Source organism: Neodiprion lecontei, chromosome 2, assembly GCF_021901455.1.
Source record: "Neodiprion lecontei isolate iyNeoLeco1 chromosome 2, iyNeoLeco1.1, whole genome shotgun sequence".
Taxonomy (NCBI): Eukaryota; Metazoa; Arthropoda; class Insecta; order Hymenoptera; family Diprionidae; genus Neodiprion; species Neodiprion lecontei.
In genome coordinates this window covers 13,744,116-13,763,236 of record NC_060261.1, presented here as the reverse complement: position 1 = coordinate 13,763,236, position 19,121 = coordinate 13,744,116, and the positions used below count along the sequence as shown (strand labels likewise).

Here is a 19,121-nt window from a genome sequence, read left to right as displayed (position 1 = left end):
TGCAAACCATCAGACTAAAATGTAGAATTTATGCTTCAAGAGTTGAAGAAAATTGTTGTTGAAAAACATGTTTATTCTTTACCAATTTCCGAAATCTAGTCCGAGACGAATTCCACAGTCGGGAATGCCAGACTTTTCTACATTGAAAACACCTCGGCGCATATTTTTTCCTCGCGATAAAGATACGATAAGAATTTAAATGTAACAAGGCATCTGTTCAAAGTTCAAAAATCAAACAAAACTTTCGTCCTAAATGGTAAGAGTCACAGGGTTGATACTCGAAGGTTTCTTGCGTATCATTGTCAGTTCACATGACAGAATATCAAAATTGCAGAAAACTAGACATCTTTGGTCCTAGGTTGATTACAGATAATTTGTGAACCTGCACTTGCTACACAGATAGACACTCGATAATTACGACCATTTTGACATTATACTTCTCTGATTTGAAAACGAGTTTAAGGATCGGCGGATCCACAAAGAGGAGAGTTCACTATCGACGCAGCATGTGCCGCAAAGTATTATCCCAGGGATGTCCTGTTGCCGAGGTCCTTAGGAGAGTTGTAAGGGGGCAGGGCGCAAGAAAAACCTTGGATGAAACACAGGTGCGCGGGTTCGGGACACCGTCGAGTTTGGGTAGAGATCGGCTAATCTTCCTCCAGGAGCGCAGGAGCAGAAGGACCGGCCGAGGGAACCCCGGCGAAGGATTAGACTCGTTAGTCCTGGCGCGGGTTCCCACGCGTCCATCCGCCTCCTTCTCCCTGACCTCGTCCCCGATCCATCTTCCACTATTCTCAAAAATTTCAGGAAACATCTGATCCTGCCGATCCTGGAACGCCCGATACTCTCCGCTGCTGTCGCCCGGGGTGAGGATGCTGATAAAGAAGCGGGGCTAAATCTCGGTGGATGAATTTCGAAGACTCACTCAGTGTTTGCGAGAGCACGAACAAGTTCGCTTCGAGGCGAAGAGACCGCGGAGGCATGGGTATAATGGTGAAATTTTTCTCCGGATGATCTTTCGTTCGGAAAGCCTATTAGGCAGAACCTTGCCAATAACGTATTGCGGTGGGGAGAGTTGATCCTACTTGGCTTAGCGAATCGGCAAATCCCGCCACAAAGACTGGAGAAAGAAGAAGTTGGAGAAGCTTCCAGCTATCTCGTTCATCCCGGGATTTTCACCTGCTGGAAGCATAAATCATCCGAGAACCCGGTACCTCTGAGTTTCGAATCAGCCGCCGCAGGTGTCTTCGAAACAGTTTCATTTCAATGTAATATATAATAATTCTCAAAGCGTTTCTGTACGTGATGTTTTGACCTGCTATCCATTGCTCGGTAACGAGAACTATCAGAAATCCTTCAGGATCATCGTAAAAGCAATAAATCGGTTGCCGATGACTTCGCGATCAGTATCGGTTTGTTTTACTTGCAGAAATCACCGCCTCTCCGTTTCTGGAAAATTTCTGTAATTCACAAGGCTAATTACAGCGGTGACAGACCGTCATATTTGATCTAGTTTCACTTTGATTTACTACACAGTACCTACTGTATAAACCTCGCGAGTCGAGTGATTGTAAATGTATGTTCTAAACTGGAGTAGCTGAAAGATCCAAGTCTTTTAGTGCATTGATTCTACGATTTGATCAGACAACTCACTTGCATGCTGTTTTTGGACATCCGGTAAACGAGCTCCTCCCTGCAGCCGTCTGAAACAAGATAAGGAAGGAATCTGTCAAGATTTTTGAAACTTGTTAGAAGATCAGAAAAGTTGTACGAAGTTCGCGCAATGTAGGTAACATAATCCGCATAACGAGGCGTCCGTGGATTGCTGCAGAGACTTTTTGCTTCTCGTGAGTGAAAAAAGGGGGGCAAGTTTATGGTCGAGAAGTTTTCGATATTGCAATTAATCTGCTCATAAATTATCACCCGGAAGGTTCTTGGAAATGCCCGACTAATGCATATATCTATCCGGGGGTTGAGGTGCACCTGGCCCCAACTCAGCGGGACGATACCTGGTTTTAGCCCAGACTGCGTTGCGCCACCCCGTCCATTGTTACACCGTAGGCGGCCATCTTTTCTTTTTTTTTTAGGAATTTGGACCCGAAGCTGTGGGAAGGCGTCGACGCGTCTGCAGAGTTGACCGCCAATAATTATCATTGTGACGTTGTTTTATCCGTTTCCGAGGCAGCGGCGCCGCGTTCGGATCCAAGATCGAAGGGAACCAAGCGATTTTGCTATATTCGAACAGATTATACCGCAAAGCGGTGTTTCGTTGGTTCAGAGGAGCATAGTCATCAAGTTTGAATCGATTTGTCACGTTGAAGATGACACTTTTTTGGAAATTTCGTTACGGAGTGATCGCATTTTTCGTAAATTAATACATTTGTAGGCTACCGGTGACTTTTCTGAAAATGAAAGAAAGAAAAACGAAACGACATCGTAAACAGCTTGGACAACGATTTTTCATCTCAAATCGCTTGAAATCGATGCAAAATCTTCACCGAATTGTACGACGATTTATAGTGATTCGAAATCAAAATGCAACAGCGGAGCTCTTATTCGTATTTTTATCAGTCACAATTTCTCCTTAAAGGGGTTCCTAACCCAAGAGCCTTGTACAACGTTCACGATTTTCCAAATTGCATGGATTCGGGAGTAAAGGAAGATAAAAAATGAGCAAATCAAGGTTAGAAGTACGCAATTTCAGCTTTAATTTGACACAAAAAATTATTTCGTAAAATGAAAATTGTGGCTGTTATGGTGACTGAAGTCACGGTGTGCAAAAAGCAGCGTTGAAAACGGTAATTATGTTTTCAGCCAAATGGAGTGTTCGAAAAACCAAAACCAAAGGTCACTTTAAAGGCTAAAGTACCCTCAATCTTTCTGTGAAACCGATTTTCAATTTAGTGGAATTTAGTAGAGTTGTGAATTGTTTTTACTGGTGAGTCACGTTATCTGAATTTTCACCATTGTCTTCAGCCTTATATTTTCAACGGACAGACGGGTACTAAATCCGTTCCTTACGAGGTTCGATATTTCTGCTCGTAACTTCTTTAATTTTGAGAATTTCGGGTTAGGCAAACAATCAAAATAAAAATAATGAACCCGACTACATTAATATGCAGAAAACCAAAATGTGATACAATTCATTTCCAGTCTTAGGAATTACCTTAAACAATACTCGTGACTGATAATTTCGTTCAATATTATCTGTCTGATGCTGGAAACTTTGTAATTTTGTTTCGAAAATTTTCAGCACGACGATTAGATTGAGAAGAAATGTGGAGTCCTACAGAGATGGAATTGAGTAGATTCGCGAGTTGAGCGTCGCTGAGTGAATTTCCTCAAAGTCGACTTGGCTTTTCTTCTGGATTCTTGAAAACTTTCTTCTTCTTCTTCTTCTTCTTCTTCTTCTTCTTTTTCTCTCCCTCCTGAAATAATTCATTGAGAGGCACACCGCACCGCACAATAACGGCATTGACGCCTTGCCTCGGCTCTCCTGGGTCGGGAGGCCGGGATCATTTCACGTTATTTGCTAAATCAACTGTAAAACGGGAAGCAATTGCCGGGGGAAACCTGTCGAGATCTCGAGGAGGCAAGGCAAGAATCGAGAACGATCAACAGCGGCAGTCGAGGAAAGGGTGCGCCGATATACCAGAAGGGTAAACCCCCTTCCACCTCAATTCTAAGGTTAAACCGTCACTCGAACGAAATTTACAATCCTGTGCACGACACGCGCGTGCTGCTGCAGTTCTGCATTCTTCATTCTCACTGCGTGCAATCGACAAAGGCCTGCGTCATTTGTGCAGCTTCACGGATTGCAGGCTTATCCTATTCTGTGCATCATTGAAGGGGACGCATACCTCGGAAAATACTCTTTCTAAGCGCTGCAGGTTCGACCCGACAAAGTGTTTCGGTTACTAAATGTACTTCACAACAGGTTGCTAGTAATCCTCAAGTGTAAATATACGGAAGTCTAATTGCAAGTCTTGCGAATAGCCAAATTTTGTCGATTTTATTTCCGAATGGGATTAAAGTCGTCGATTGGCCAAAAGTCAGTATTTTCCATTAATCTTACTACGAACAGAAAACTAACAGAACAGACTATGAAAATAATATTCTGATTTTGTCTGAAACAAAAAGATTTCATTCAAATAAATATTTTACCTGGAAAGCTTACATTACGTGTTTGTCAAATTATTCAATTTCAATATAGAAAATACTGGAGGTTATAAAAAAAGATTGAATGTCTATGCTTCGTTTCAAATTTGTTTAGAATAGTTAAAAATATAATAGATTCGTTGGACTTCGCTTTACGATGGCTCGTTTCGTTCAAGAGACTATTTTCTACGAAGTCAGTGACACACTTTGTTCTTTCATCATGTCGGCATCGTTGAATATTCGATTTCAGAACATGTCACGGGCATCGATTGTACTTAATCAAAAAATTACAATATTGAGTCCACTTTGTAGAAAGTACTTTGAATTTGTTTCAGTGAATTAGTAGTTTACCGAATAAAGTGAACCAGTGTACCGTGAAATCGAATAAATCCACTCGATTTCGAACCATTTCAAATCTACGCTTTTGCTTATAATCTTAGTATTTCGTAACTTTAAAAGGACCTTTGTAGCTTAAAGATATAATACTTTCATAAATACTCAACGTACGACCATCTCGTGATTCTCCATTCCTGGCTGACCAACGTCCTTAATCCGGTGATCGAGTCGCTGAAATATCCGTTTACGACAGCCTGGACCTCATGGAATATCGTTTCTTACAGTGTATTTCCGTACCTGGATGAGTCGAAGAAGTTATTCGTCAGGCGTGATCTTACATCGGCGTATATTTCACCTGTTGCATTTATGGTGTTGGGTAGGTACAGCGGAGGTATAGGTATCGGGGTTCCCTGCCGATATTGTAAATTCTGAAATACGCCAGGGTGAATGTAGGCGCGGCGTAGAATCGGGAGAGGTGCCTGTGGTGGTCCCGATTCAAAAAGCTCTCGCCGCGTCGTCTTTTGATCGCAAATTCCATTCAGCAACGAGAGAAAGCCAACGAGAGAGAGAGAGAGAGAGAGAGAGAGAGAGAGAGAGAGAGAGAGGAGCGAAGTCCGTGCGGCACGGCAATTGTGAACATATAAGAACGGAGGGCATTGCTCCCCAATTGTTATATATTTACGCACGAATCAACGGCAAAAGCAACGAAATTAAGTCGCTTTTGACACACTGCACGATGTACAACAAGTCACTCACCCCGCACAATGTGTCCTCCTCACCTTTCCCAACAACCAAGCGACGCTCGGTAAACCGATTTTCGTCATTCACCCTGATCGACAATTTTTACACGTGTCGCGTGCCTCCTCAATCTCAATCTTACGGGATCGGCATTTGGGGTGCGAGAATATCTCGATTCAGGAATCATAGCAGGAAAAAGAGCGCTACGTAATGGCAAAAATTACTATAGAATTTCGGTACCCTAGAAGGGGTTTCCTTCGTCGTATCCGTAGTCGTGAAGCGGCGAGCTGGGAGGCAAGCGGCGGTTGCACCTGTGCACGCGGGTTGTGATGTATTGTCCATCGTGTCAAGACTAATTAACAGGCCATTAATTACCCGAAATAGACCAATTATACCCGGCCATTAATAAACTCCTCGTATTAGCCCGGAATACCGACTGACTGACTGACTGACCGACCGACCAACCGACCTTTTCATCGCCTCGGGGGGCAGCGTGTGAAAAATTTGAGAAATGCGGCTACAAAAAATAAACTCAGGAATTTGTCCTCCCCTCGGTCTTATTCTGGGCACCTCCACAGCACGTGGCTCCCATTTTTACCCGCATTCATATTTATATTTATACTCTGCCCCATGTAGGTGGGCATATCCAGTTGAAAATACGACAAACTTTAACTTTTGACAATGTTTTATACATCCATGTACAAAGTGAAGAAACTTGGGAAAGTTTATGGAAAATACGGAATTTGGCCGTAAAGTGGTGTTTCATGTTCTCAAAGTATGCACTTTCGTTAATTTTTTAACTTGGTAACCACATAAACAAGATAATAAGCTCAATCGTTTTCGAAATTTCAACGAGGTTTTAATTAATCCGGTAATACGAGTGCTTAGAGCACGATTCAAGATTCTCTTACAAGTAGAGTCACCCTGTAGTGAGACTCGTCGATTTTGTTGAAACCTGCCATAATTGTAGAGCAATAAAAAATATTCGGTACGCATGTTTATTTATGCCAGCAACGTTTCAAATTTGTACGATAAAAACTCGTCACTCGATCGTAGGAGAATATTGGAACAGCTCGAAAAGAAGGAATTCCAAGAAAAGAATATTTAACACGAATATTGTAGAAATCAGGAAATGCATAAAGTCGTGATACTTGACTGACCTTTGTCGGAGGTAGCAAGGTCAAAAGGTCAAATGAAGGTAAAGCGAAGGTGGTTTTCATCGTTGGAACTGAACTACATTCCCGACATGAAGAAATACGTCCCCGTTATTTTTGACTGGTCTAAGTATAAGCGAAGAATCAAAAAAATCGACGAGATACATTAGGACGGCTTTACTTGACGAAGTAAAAAATTAGTGAACATTCTCTGCACAAGTTCTTCTTTGTGTAGTATTACTCCTTCGGGCTCACTTAAGGCCACAAGTGCCGATTTCATTGCATGCCCGATGTTTGAATGCCGATTTTGGCATTCCACTCGATGGTTAGAGGAGGAGAAAGAGCCCTTCTTACTTGGAAACGGAGGAAACCAAAGGACCGAAATAGCCGAGAGCTTGGGGTCTTGAGGAAGAAGAGAGGCGGAGAGAAGGGGAAGGAGATCGGATCTGCAGTCGGGCCGATTCACCGCTGGCAAACTCGGTGCGCGCCCGTAATAACGACATGGAGAAAAAAATAAAAAAAATAAAAAAAAAAAAAAAAAAGAGGAGGAGAAGAAAGAGAGAGCGAGAGAGAGGGAGGAAGGGAGGGACGGAGAGAGAAGTCGAGAAACTATTCACCCACGCGCGTAAGTGGAGATTTCCGGAGGCTGGGTCCTGCGCCGCGGGGGTGTCTTTTTACCTGGATGCCCTCCCCCATCCGCCCCTTCAAAACGCTGGTACCCACCAGCCTAACCTGCCTTCGGTACCTATGGGAAAATCTACATTGAGTCGATGGTGAATGAATGAGCGGAGCGGCGCGCGGTTCTTTTGTGGGCATTCCTTTCGGTTCGCAGAGCACTGCTCCTCCGGAATCATCCAGAAAACGGGGGGGGGGGGGGGGGGGGAATCGGGGGACATGGGGGCGGCACAACACCGTAACAACATCGCCGGCAGTTTCTCTCCTTATTCCTCCTTCTCTCGTACTCTGCTTCTGCACCTTCGTCGTCTTCGTCGGCCTAGTCCAGCGGCCTGTTTCTTCTTTCTCTGAACCATTTTCCGCGAAAATCTCTACCAGGCAACGGACTTTTCTCACGCCAATTGTTCATCCCTTTGCGAATATGTTGCACGGTAATGGCCTAAGCTGCAGAGTAATGATCTTCGGATCGAGTGTACTCTGGTTTGGTATCCGGGATAGTCGAGACGTACGGTTCGAATAAACAACTAGTATCATGAGGTTGAAATTAGTAACGTTTTCGTAACGACAAAATTGGGAAAAAATCACTGTTTTCTTATTTTTACAATGATTTTGAAGGAACTGAGATTTGAAGATACGAGTATGTTTTGTTTTATTGCGCTTTACTGAATTTCAAACAGTTCCGAAATCGCAAATGAACGGTTTTTCCTCGGAATGAATCGTTATGACAACGTTACTAACATCAAGATGATCGAGTATTATTGACAGAACATCGGTTTGAATTTTATTGCGTGGATCCGAATTGAAGGAGCTTTCTTCGTTCAGACTGAGGTTCATTATTTTCTTAGTGTCGATTTGAATTCCGATATAGACAGAGAAGCAATTCACAGTTTTGGGATGAGCAGAGAGAAGCGTGAATGAGGGCGGAAAGCAATGCCAGAGTCAAGTGGCCATTCATTTGGAAATCAAATTAGTGATTTGTATTATTTGCGACCTCATCATGCGATTCTCGATGTTTTCCAGTCGTCCAAGTGATTTCCATTGATTTCCGAGCCCCCTCGGAATGAGCGGTTTTCGGTGATTTCCGGATTGGATAAAATCGCATGAAATGTAAACGAATCATTCGAAATCATGTTAATGAATTGAAAAAACGTGTAAATTTCCTGCAAGATTCATAACGGTTACGATGATTGTCAATATCTTTCGCGGGGCTTCTTCACCCATGTGATTTCAAACGATTGGGAATGATTTCTAACAATTTGAATAATCTCGATTGATTCCTCGTCATTTCAAAAAATATGTGAGTCATTCAAGTTCTTTCGATTTCGAGTGTTAAATTTATAATTCCCTCAAGCGAATGTTTTCTCGGTCATGATTCATCAAGTGACATCATGTTTACAATATTTCATGATTACGAGCATTTTTTGGAGTGATTACAAGAGATTACTTGACAAATAATTTTACCATGATTAGGTAATTTCTACGATTTTATATGATTTCTTAGGATTACAAAAAAGATTTGTGTAATTTTAAATGATTTCTCACAACTACCAATGATTACTAACGCAGAGTTTTATTTCAATATTACTGATTAGAGTGTAATTTCGAGGATTACGAAATTATTTCTACAGATATCGACACCACGATTCTTCGAGTGAAACAACCGTTGTTCAAAAATGTCCGTACCGAGTACGTATGAGTTGTTTGATATTTTGGTTGATCGTTCTGCAACGCAGTACCCAGCCGGCGTTGAAATATTTCCGGGCATTTTGACCGAGCCGTGATGGTGAAATAATGGTAATAAAATAAAAGAAGGTTTAAAACCTCGACAAAGTGAGCCGACAAATTAATTACAGGGTGGTTATAAGCGGCGGATCGGAAGGAGTGGTCCTCGGTCACTCCTCCGTCGGATTTTGCTCGTCACGAAGCAGCGAGGGTGGACGTCGAGGATGACGACGACGACGCCGATGTCCGCGGGGAAACGCGTCGGGCGAGGATGTCGACGGCTCTGGGCCCGGGAGCAAACGGGGCCCAGAAACGGCGGAGAGAGAAATACCGCGTCGTCATGGGCCGCTATTAGATGCGCTCGACTTTTTACCTACATTCCAATCTCGTGTGGCTGGTGGCGGCTTTCTCGATCACGCCTTGATTATAACGTTCTTCGGAGGAATTCTTCACCCCTGCGTCCTGCAGGTTTTCTTCGACCTGGTTCGTTCCTTCCTCCTTTGGTCTAGAGGGTGCTGCTGCAGCCATGCGTTCCGCAGGCTAAGTCCTTTTTACGCCTGTCATAATTGAGACTTCCAATTTCTTCACTCAAGGTTCTATTTTTTTCACCGACATTTCTTGCGTTTTCTTTTTATTGTTTCGTTTCAATTTTTCATCTTTTCTTTTTGGTTTGTTCCTTTTCTTCGCGGCTCGAGGAAAGATAAGACGAGCTACCGGTTGCCATTTTTCCTTTTCTCCCATTAACTTTCACCCACCGCTTGGCAGTAGAACAGAAAGAAGCTAATATCTTTCCTTTTTCATATTTGTTTTTCCATTTTTCCACTAAACTTGCAACCATCTATTTCGTCCATTGGATAATTGCGTTAATATGGAAACAGATTTTCTCATTGTTTGGAAGAGAATGAGTGTCCAAACTTACTGACGTAGGATCGTCGATAATTGGACGCACGGGTAAGAGGGAGTTACACAAGGAGTCGCAAAACCAACGAAGCTTCGACGTAATCGACAAACGCGTTGAATTTCAGCATGCAAACGACAGGGGACATCGAATACCCCGCAGACAAAAAAACAAAACAAAAACGTAAAGAATTTAAACGTTCATCTTTGCACCTTTGCAACTTTGCACTTTTGCAGTGACCATAATATTTAAGAAGAGAATTATGAAATACGAATTTTTGGTATTTTGCGAGCTTAATTCATCCCAATGGGACAGTTTCGCTACCGCATTGTCCGGTTCAACCACCACCTATCAGCTCTCTCTCCGATCTAACTATGTCGGATCCTACGTCACCAGCTCACTTGGATGGAAATTCTACGCGGCCACGTAACGCGCACCTTTTAATACGTGTGCGTCTCACGCTGGCAGAATTCCCTTTCCGGCTTGAAAAATTATGTAAAGGGCTGCTGCGTGCCGGTAAACCACGCATACGTACGTGTTACAGATTCCGTTCGGAGAAAATTATCGGTATAACAACATACGCAGGTATTTGAAATTATTTCCATGAAAGTTGCAGATATTGCGTCAAGGTTACGTATTCCTACTGAGGGTGGTTCGGGCTTGATAATAGTTATGAGCGGTATCCTCATAACCGCATGGGCAGTATGAACGTAACGGTTCAAATACTCATTGTTTACGTGCTTTATCAATGGAATTGGGATAACTAGCTACGGTACGCAATTTCCAGAGGAGCTCATCAATGGCATGGAATGCTTGCCCTGTGATTAGCTATCTGCTACACTGATTTTCCTCCCCATGTTACGGGAGCATACTCGTCATAAGCTGATATAATTGTTTATCTGGGCAGCAACCAGCAACAAGAACGATTGTACGGGTACATTGACGGCTCGGTATATCCTCAGTCTATTGAACTGACAACAAGAGGTTACGCAAAATGGTTCCAAGTAGAGGAGCCGGGGGCTCAAAGTTACACTTTTTAAAAAAATGAAATTTTGCCCAATGTATAAATACGAATTCATCTCTAATTGACGTGGCGTTGGGTTTACTATCAAATAATATTTCTGCGACAGAACTAATTGGATATCGAAAATCGTTCTTGAGATATACATTTTTCTTTAAACCTGAAAAGACTGTCGCATCTTACCCCAATCTGGGGCAAGAAGTTACGGCCATGGCGTAAGTAGTTGGATAGTTTTTTTTCTGTGGTATAAGAGGAAGTTAAACCTATTCTTACCTTCGCAATAAAACGCAATAAGTGTGATTATGAATGATAATACTACACTACAATAGTACTCCACGTACTCACTGCTGCGGCGCAAAATTTGTTTCTTACGTTAAAACATAGCTTTTTTAGTTTAAACCGTGGCACCATCTTCCATAGTTTAGAAATAATAACCGTTGTAACAACCTACCCCTGTAACTTCTAGCCCTGGTCTCCCCTACCTCAAGTTTATAATCGAATGACAACACGACCATCTTCTGAGGGGAATCATGGGATGTGTTTTCAACAGAATCGTCTAAACTCTACGGATTTCGTTACTCATGAACAAGAATACAATTAACCTTGCGTAAACCCTTGTATTTTTATAGACTGTAATAGATCGTTCGCAATAACGAGATCAATCAAAGCTAAATGTTTGCAGATACCACGAGGGCATCGTCAGGGTATTCAGTCTGTGCGTACTCAAGGCCAAAAGTAAAACCATTCGAACCTTGAAGACTACCAATCAGTTATCACCATTTAGGGCAACTTGACTTGGTCCTGAATCTCGATTGTAATGCGCCCTGATATTGACGTTCGTAAAAGACTGTCGCAGGGTTTGAAGAACTGATCGAAGTCAGCCTTGATCTATCCAGCATAACTAAGGTGAATTCCATAAGTGAAAGAAGAGATCCTCAGGGACGCAGGGAATCCGGACTTTAGGAGGACGCCGGACGCCACATTGTCTGGCGATCCTACCGGGGATGACTAGTCGCATTGAATCAGCCCCAGACTCTCGGCCTCCAGAGCCGAATTTTCCTCCTCTCTCTCTCCCTCTCTCTCAGGTTCGAAGCCGGGCGAGACCGAACTACTGATATACCTGCCATAACTCGGAGGCACGATGCAGCGCTCTATCCAAGGCCCGGTCTTCCGAGAAGCAGAGAGGAGAGAAGGCCGCAGTTTCTGGACCACCTGGACGGACGGATCAAAATTAATGACGACTTTCGTAATTAATTGCCGGGGATTGATCATGGTCATCCTGATATATGTATATGTACATACATGTATAAATATATATATATATATATTGCAGATCGCGCGCCGAATGCGGTGAATTGGCAATTGCATGATCAGTGTCACTGCAAGTGTACCTTTTTATGTTTCCATGCATCAGACGGAAGCTGAATGGCAATGCATCTTCTCCTTTCGTTCAAACTGCACGAGGTCTTTATGGTCCCTGTTTAGATCTCACCTCGTTGCTAGGGTCAGAGCAATGAAACTGACGCTGTGCCGTTTAAGGTGTGTGTTTAATGCCTGCTACGTATGGGAATAAGCGTCCATGTGCGACATCCTGGTATTTCCTGGATGAATATTTATGCCAAGAACGCGTTGATGGCATTTCAGCCCAGTGAAGATGAGAAAAAAACCACAAGTGTGTATTATTAACATAAACAGGGTACACTGGCAATTCGTTCCGCTTCCCTTATATCCCGGCACCCTCGTCAGTGAAAAAAAAAACGTCGTAAAAAGTCAAAAGATTCTGCGTGTCATGAAATAACCATGTATCCTGACGTTCCTCGTGGAGAAGCTCTTGTTCTGAAGTGGTGGAAATAATTGCAATTCCCCAGGTTGAGACCGGTGGTCGGAAATTCTTGCCGGTAAGCCACTTTTGGCCGATATCTCCGTGTCTCACCGATTTGCCCGCGACGCTATAAAACCTCGAAATGTACGCCAGATGTCTTTTTATGAACCCCATGTAGCACATTAATGTATAAGTATAATATATTTATAACCGAACAAGGCACGACCTTCACGAATGAAAGATTTTCTTGTGGATTGCCACAGACTTCTACCAACCGAGTGTTGAAATTGAGGTTTTATTATACTCATTCACCGGTAGAACAACCATGCGAGGAACAGGGTTGATTGAAACTACGGAGGGTAAGTATCTTGTAACGTATTTGTCATTGTGTTATTCACAAAAACAGTCACAGTGGGAATTTGACGCTGAAAGTATCGCTGAGGTACTATTGTTCGTTCTGGAAAGAAACAATTATTTATCATGCCATCAGGTGGGAGGAATGAAAAAATTTACAAAAACGAATCTAGATGTCAGATTCATAAAAAATCTTTCCGATACTGGCGTCGAAAGTAAACCCAACAGCCGGAGTACTTATAAGAGTCCCGAGAAAAGAGTGTTGAAGAACATCGGTGCTTCATTCAAGTGGCACGATTGTTCAATTGATGATCAATAAACATTATCTAAAGTATAAGATTGCAAGATACATTGTTCGGTATTCTGAGGATAAGAAATTGAGTTTGAACATGCATGCATTGTTATCATTTACATGTATTCAGTGACAAATGTAAACGTAACAATACCATTGTAACCATTATACTTATACAGGTTATTCATTTTCACGGAACATCGGTGGTCTAAAATTTGTTTCCTGCTGTCAATTTAACGCACTTGTGAATCATATCAACCTGCCATAATATAAGGTCACGTTATTAAGTAGACAAGTTTATTGCATTTCGAATGCGAATGTCATGAAGAAAGCACATACATCGGACAAATATACAAGAGACTGCGGAGGTAACTATCTCTATTCAAGTTATTTTATTGAACCGATAGTTTTAATTGTTGTTGACTTTTGAAGATTTCAGTTGTGCAGGTAAAAAAGGTATGTAATATAAAATACATTACATTTGAAGTATCTGAATAATAAAACTTGCACGTATATGTAACCAGATACTGGGATGCAGATTGATTATCTGCACCTTATCAAGTTTTCAAACTTTCCGCAATAACTCAGAATTTAATGGCGGTGATTTGCAACACTTGTGACTGACGGTGGTGTAGCAATCGTGCTTGTCAAGTATAGCTTATAATCAGTACACCTCAAAATTTAAATGTTTCAAAATGCAATATCTCTTCATTTCAAACATCACCTATTACACAATGTTTTGCATCTATGTACGTATGGATGTGTGTTCACTTCGAGTAATGGAATCTGAGATAGCCAACTTTTCGACAAGTCAGTTACACTGACAATGCAGAATCAGCGCGCAGCGCCACCGCCCGCCAATCGCGAAACAAGCTCAATCTCTGTAAACCTAACCTAACGATGCAAAGTTCAAATGGATTATGTCGTGTTTACAAAAATTGAGTCTGTTTCGTGCCTGTTATTGCGCGCTGATTCTGCATGGCCAATGTAAGTGACCAGTCGAAAAAGTTAGCCTATCTTTGTAAACATAACATAACCTAACAATGCAAAATTCAAATGGATTATATCGTGTTTAGAAAGATTAAGTCTGCTTCTCGGCAGGCCGGCGTTGGCGCTGCGTGTCGATTCCGCATTGCTAACGTAACTAACTCGGCGAAAAAGTTAGCCATCTCAGAATCCATTTACCCAAGTGTACACAAAAATGTGTCCAAGTAAGCACGATAAATTTTCTATCTCGGTGACAGCACTGTAACTGACAAGTGTCATATTGAGACTGTGTTCGAACTTCTTGTCCGTTCTTGTAACAATCACCAGATGGCGTACTTCAGTTACACGCGTCGTGAATCGAGCAGACTCTATTTTCTCAAGCAGTATCGAAAGATCATATATTCAGCCGCCATCTTGAGGAAACCGGGAAAAGGACGGCGTTGGACGCGGATACATGTGCCTACTTCGGATGCGCTTACGCCTGCGTTCGGAGGTTGCGCGCACACCTCGTATTCCGTGTTACAAACGCGTCTGTAGTCAGAGCGCGTATAATTAAATACCACTACCGCGGCGAGGGGCCGTCACGCGTCGGACATTCCAGCAGAAGCCGAAGCAAGGCAGAGCCACCCTCGCGCTGCACTGAATAGCGGCTAATGAACGTGGAGATGGAGTCTCGCCCGGGCATCCGCCATCACGGCGATCATCATCATCATCATCATCCGCGAGTCGAACGAGTCACGGATCACGAGTCAGGGCTCAGTTTCGGCTGCAGCCTACAGGACCCGATGCCTCCGTCAAGTCTTCCATCGAGGTCGTCGACGTTGACCTTGAGGTGATTCAACGCTGAACGTTTCCGCATTTGGGATAATGGCTGACGTATCCGTTTTATCGACATATATTTAGCAAATCGTATTTCCCGCATCTTTTTCTCCTCTGAAACGTCTTTCCAAACTTTGGGACATAGTAAGGTTTATGATCACATTTTATGGTTGGTCAGTCAGAAAACATTGACGAGAATACTGTAAATTATACACTTGCGTTAGCTGATTCTCAGATATTGTTTTGAGGTTATCCCACATCAATTCTACAATAATGAAGCCTATCATTTCCTGAAACTTTTCAGCCCTTTCGTCGTTCAAGAGAAGAAAGAACTGTTACGTACAATTTGCTTAATTTGTTGGTAAAACTATTGACGGTCCGATATCCCCTTAAGTTTTCGCTGGGCTGAGAATTCTCAGTCTCGATGTTCTCAGGGAGAAGCTAAGCTGTATTCAGAGTTTGGAACGCGTTAGCAGCGTCGAGGGGGAATGAACAAACCGCGATATTTCCGTTGCGCTGAAGGAGGTTGCACCATTCGTCAGCAATTCATCCGGGCTTCAGGATCCCCATTTATAATGATTGCCGGTAAAAATCTTGGCTTCAATCCAAGTCGAAGATGGATGTAAGGAGCGGAATTCGCTGGGTTGCTTCTATCTTAGTCTGATCTCCTCTGCCATGCCTCTATCTTTCTCTCTTTTATCATGAACTCTGACTGTATCTCTCTCCGCGTACAATTCCGTCCCCAAATGCAGCCATCCAACCCCTCGAAAGTTCAACCCGTGAAAAAAATCATTGTGGTTCATTAAATCTCAGAGAATAGCAGACGTCCATTGCGCCCTACGCCTGCGGTAAATATTTATGAATACCAAGTGTAAGCCAATCGATCCAGAATTGCCAAGGGTGTGGGTGCGCTTTTACTTTTACGACCGGAAGGGTCAAAGTTCTCAAAGCGATGATAGATATTTTCCCTGGGTAAAGGTAATTCGAGGGAAAAAAAGAAGAGAAAAAAAAAATAACTTTTGGCTTTGGGCTAGACGGTCAACACAACGTGATATTATGTGATATTATGCCCTCGGTATTTGGTTCAGGATTATCTTTGACGGGGGCAAAATATGAATTTGTAACTGATGCGATGCAGCATTTTTTATACGCGGTTCCTCGATCAGGATTACATTTATGTATACCTATTGTATAAAGGCACACACAGACGTATACTCGCTCAAACGTATGGATAGCACACGAAGGGCGAGGTAGATGGATGGTCCAGCGGTGATGCTGCGAGTCCGCCAGTCGGAGAGATACAGCAGCGCCTCCGCACCTATTAATTAACCTCCGATCCCAGGGATTTTTATACTCCCCGTTCCCGCTCTTCCCTACGTCACAACGCAGAAAGCGAGATAAAGAGGGAGAGTGAGAGAGAGAGAGAGAGCGGATTAAAAATGTAGTAAAAAAAAAAAAAAAAACTTACAAGGAAAAGAGAGAAAGGGTGTTGATTCTGTGTAGATCAATATCCTCTCCCCATCATTTTTAATATGGGACTAGGCTGATGTCCTGAGTATGCAGCTCACCTCCTACACTCTGTTCAATTACTCACAAAGCAGGCAGAAAAGATCGACTGGCCTGAAAGGACCGGTACAGTCCCAAAATTCTCGCTTTTCCTGTTAAGTGCCAAAATAAAGCTCACGCGCAAAGAGATTCTCATTTCCATAAATAATTCGGAAATAGCTGGACAAATTTTCCACAAAATCTAATCAGTTCTAAATTAAGATGAACCGAATTGGTCGAACACAATATTATCGAAATCTGTTCATTCGTTTTTGAAGCAAAATCAGACGGGGAAAAATCCATCTACATCTAAAAATGGTTGAAGGTGATTTCATAGATCTCGAAACGTAAACATACCTATAGTGAAAACGTACAGCTTCTCATTTCCGTGATTGTTACAATAAGTTCCCTTCTCATCCGAAACGTACCCTGCACGGATATTCGCACATAAAGGAAGACCCGGTACGATGTAAAAAAAGTTATAAAAGATATGGTGCAAGGTTGCTCAATAAAAGTTAACAATGTGAAAATCGAACGATTAATGGAAAACGAATTTATGGAAACTACAATAGCGCCTTTCGCCCCAAGACAATGATTCAAATTTCGTTTGCTCAGAAATCAGAACGAATGTTATGATACGGTCTTGAGAGCGGCGTTGAGGGTTCGTGTCCCAACTGCTCGACACCCCCGTCGGTCGTCGGGACATGGAGAAGTGTGTGTATGGGAGGGGAACGCCGGGTAACCAACTTCTGAAATTCAATTATCAAGTCTACGGAAGGGCGGGAGGCAGAGAGGCGGGGGTGAAGGAAAGCGGGGAGGTGTTTGAGTGACAGCCGGGTGCGAGGAAACGCGTTGGGCCTAAACTCTCGCTAGCGTAGGCCCGCGTTGGCTCCTGCACGGAGTGACGGAACTCCTATCGCTCCTACCACGACCATCACGGAAGGGGAGATACTGAAATTGAAATTGTACCTGCTGATATACGCTCCCTACGCGCCAACGGAATTCTATGATAACTCGACTGCACGTTTTCCCACATCCCGTATTATGCGCGACTTGGAGCCCCGTTCCAAGTTGGAAGAACTTCTCCCTAAAAACGCCGTGTGACACGTTTTGAATCCATTTAGATCCGTCAAGCCAGTACGAATAGTCTGGAAACGCAAACAGGCTTATAGCCATTGAAGACACCCGTCATCAGTGATGGCACTTGATCGGTTTGACCTCACCCGAAGGAGCCATGTCGTAAGCATAAGCCTGGGTTGCACAATACACATTGATTGACTGGATTGATATCGGTCTCCTTTTACCTTCCAAAACAGGAATCTTCGTACGACAGATGAATGAAGATAGACCTGCGAATTTATAGCTAAAAGTCACCGTAACGATACGGCTATAGTGAAGTGAATTTTGAATCCTATTACGACTCGCTGCCAACACAATACTCGTACGTAAGTCAGACCATCGCCGGAAGCCACGTAGGAAAATGGTTGAGAAATGTCTGTTGAATTTTGTTTTTTTCTCCGAATCATACAGCTTCTGATACAGAGAGAAAATCAGCATCGCGGGCTGATTTAAAGATGAAGAATTTATTGAGTAATAATTGCTCAGGTGAAAGGAGCTGATTTCCATTCTGTGAGAAGATAGAATTGCGCCTTGATCGGTTAGTATGTAAAATTGTCAAATTTTTAACCCCGGGGGTGAATGTACACTCTGTAGGGTAATGGTGATAATCGGAGAAGGATCTTCGGAGGAGTTTCTGTGAAGCATAAATCTTAGTCGTCGGCGGTCAAACGTCATTAGACAAACGGTGAGATAAGCGAACTACCCGTCGACGAGAAGTTTGCAAACAAATGTGTTCGCGCGTCCCCCGGTATTTAGACATCTCGCGGTGACATTATCAGCCCCGCCCGTCATCCCCTAAAAGCCTGACGAGTGAGCAAAGGTAAATGAATATAAATGAATATAAATGATTGTCTTGACACTGGGGCGAAGCGCTCTGCAGTGGGCTGGATGGTGCAGGGGAGGCAAGGCGACGCGAGGATTGGTCGGATAGTCGTCACCGAGATAAATCTATAGGCGGTAAGACCCTGTTAAAGGACGGGGAAACAAATCTTCGCATCGGGACCAACTCCAGTCATTCGTATAATCAGTTAGTAACATCTACGAACTTCGATATCTCAGATAGGTATTCTAGGTGCGTAAGACCTTACCGACATTCGGAACACACCGGATTCCTTTTGTGTCATTTTTTTACCCAAGTCGTATTCCACGCATCGAGTTCCATTCACGCGGTCATTTTGAACACTCAGAACCGACGTAGAACCTCTTGTACTATCGTAATCCGACCCAGGAAATAGTATCGCTCGGTTCATTCTCACATTTCACTGTGAGGAGATTAAGCGCGTTAACTGCTTTAAAACTGCGACAAGGGTTTGGGTCGTCCTAGTATGCAATAAAACTGCAATATTTGACTGACTGCTGAGACAGTGTGAGCACGAACCTTTTCTCTCCTGTGACAGTTCAACTTAATCCTTTAAGTCTTATGCCAATACTTTTGGAAATGATCACGTATAGGCTCCTTGGCGTATCATAAACACGTTCAC

The 19,121-nt window shown here is 43.0% G+C and overlaps 1 protein-coding gene across 8 annotated transcripts in view; it reads right to left on the bottom strand.

The window, feature by feature from the left end:
* LOC107222045 (transcription factor Sox-2) overlaps nucleotides 1-19,121 on the bottom strand; it is a 314,756-nt gene that overhangs the window by 140,168 nt on the left and 155,467 nt on the right. For 4 of the 8 annotated variants that reach the window (XR_006902923.1, XR_006902925.1, XR_006902924.1 and 1 more), the window contains exon 3: nucleotides 1,654-1,703. The exons of 3 other annotated variants lie outside the window; for them this stretch is intronic. The gene's annotated coding sequence lies outside the window, so the exon portion shown is untranslated. Of the gene's footprint in view, nucleotides 1-437; nucleotides 1,461-1,653; nucleotides 1,704-19,121 lie in introns of those variants that run through there. One more of the 8 variants, XR_006902927.1, reaches the window with a different exon arrangement.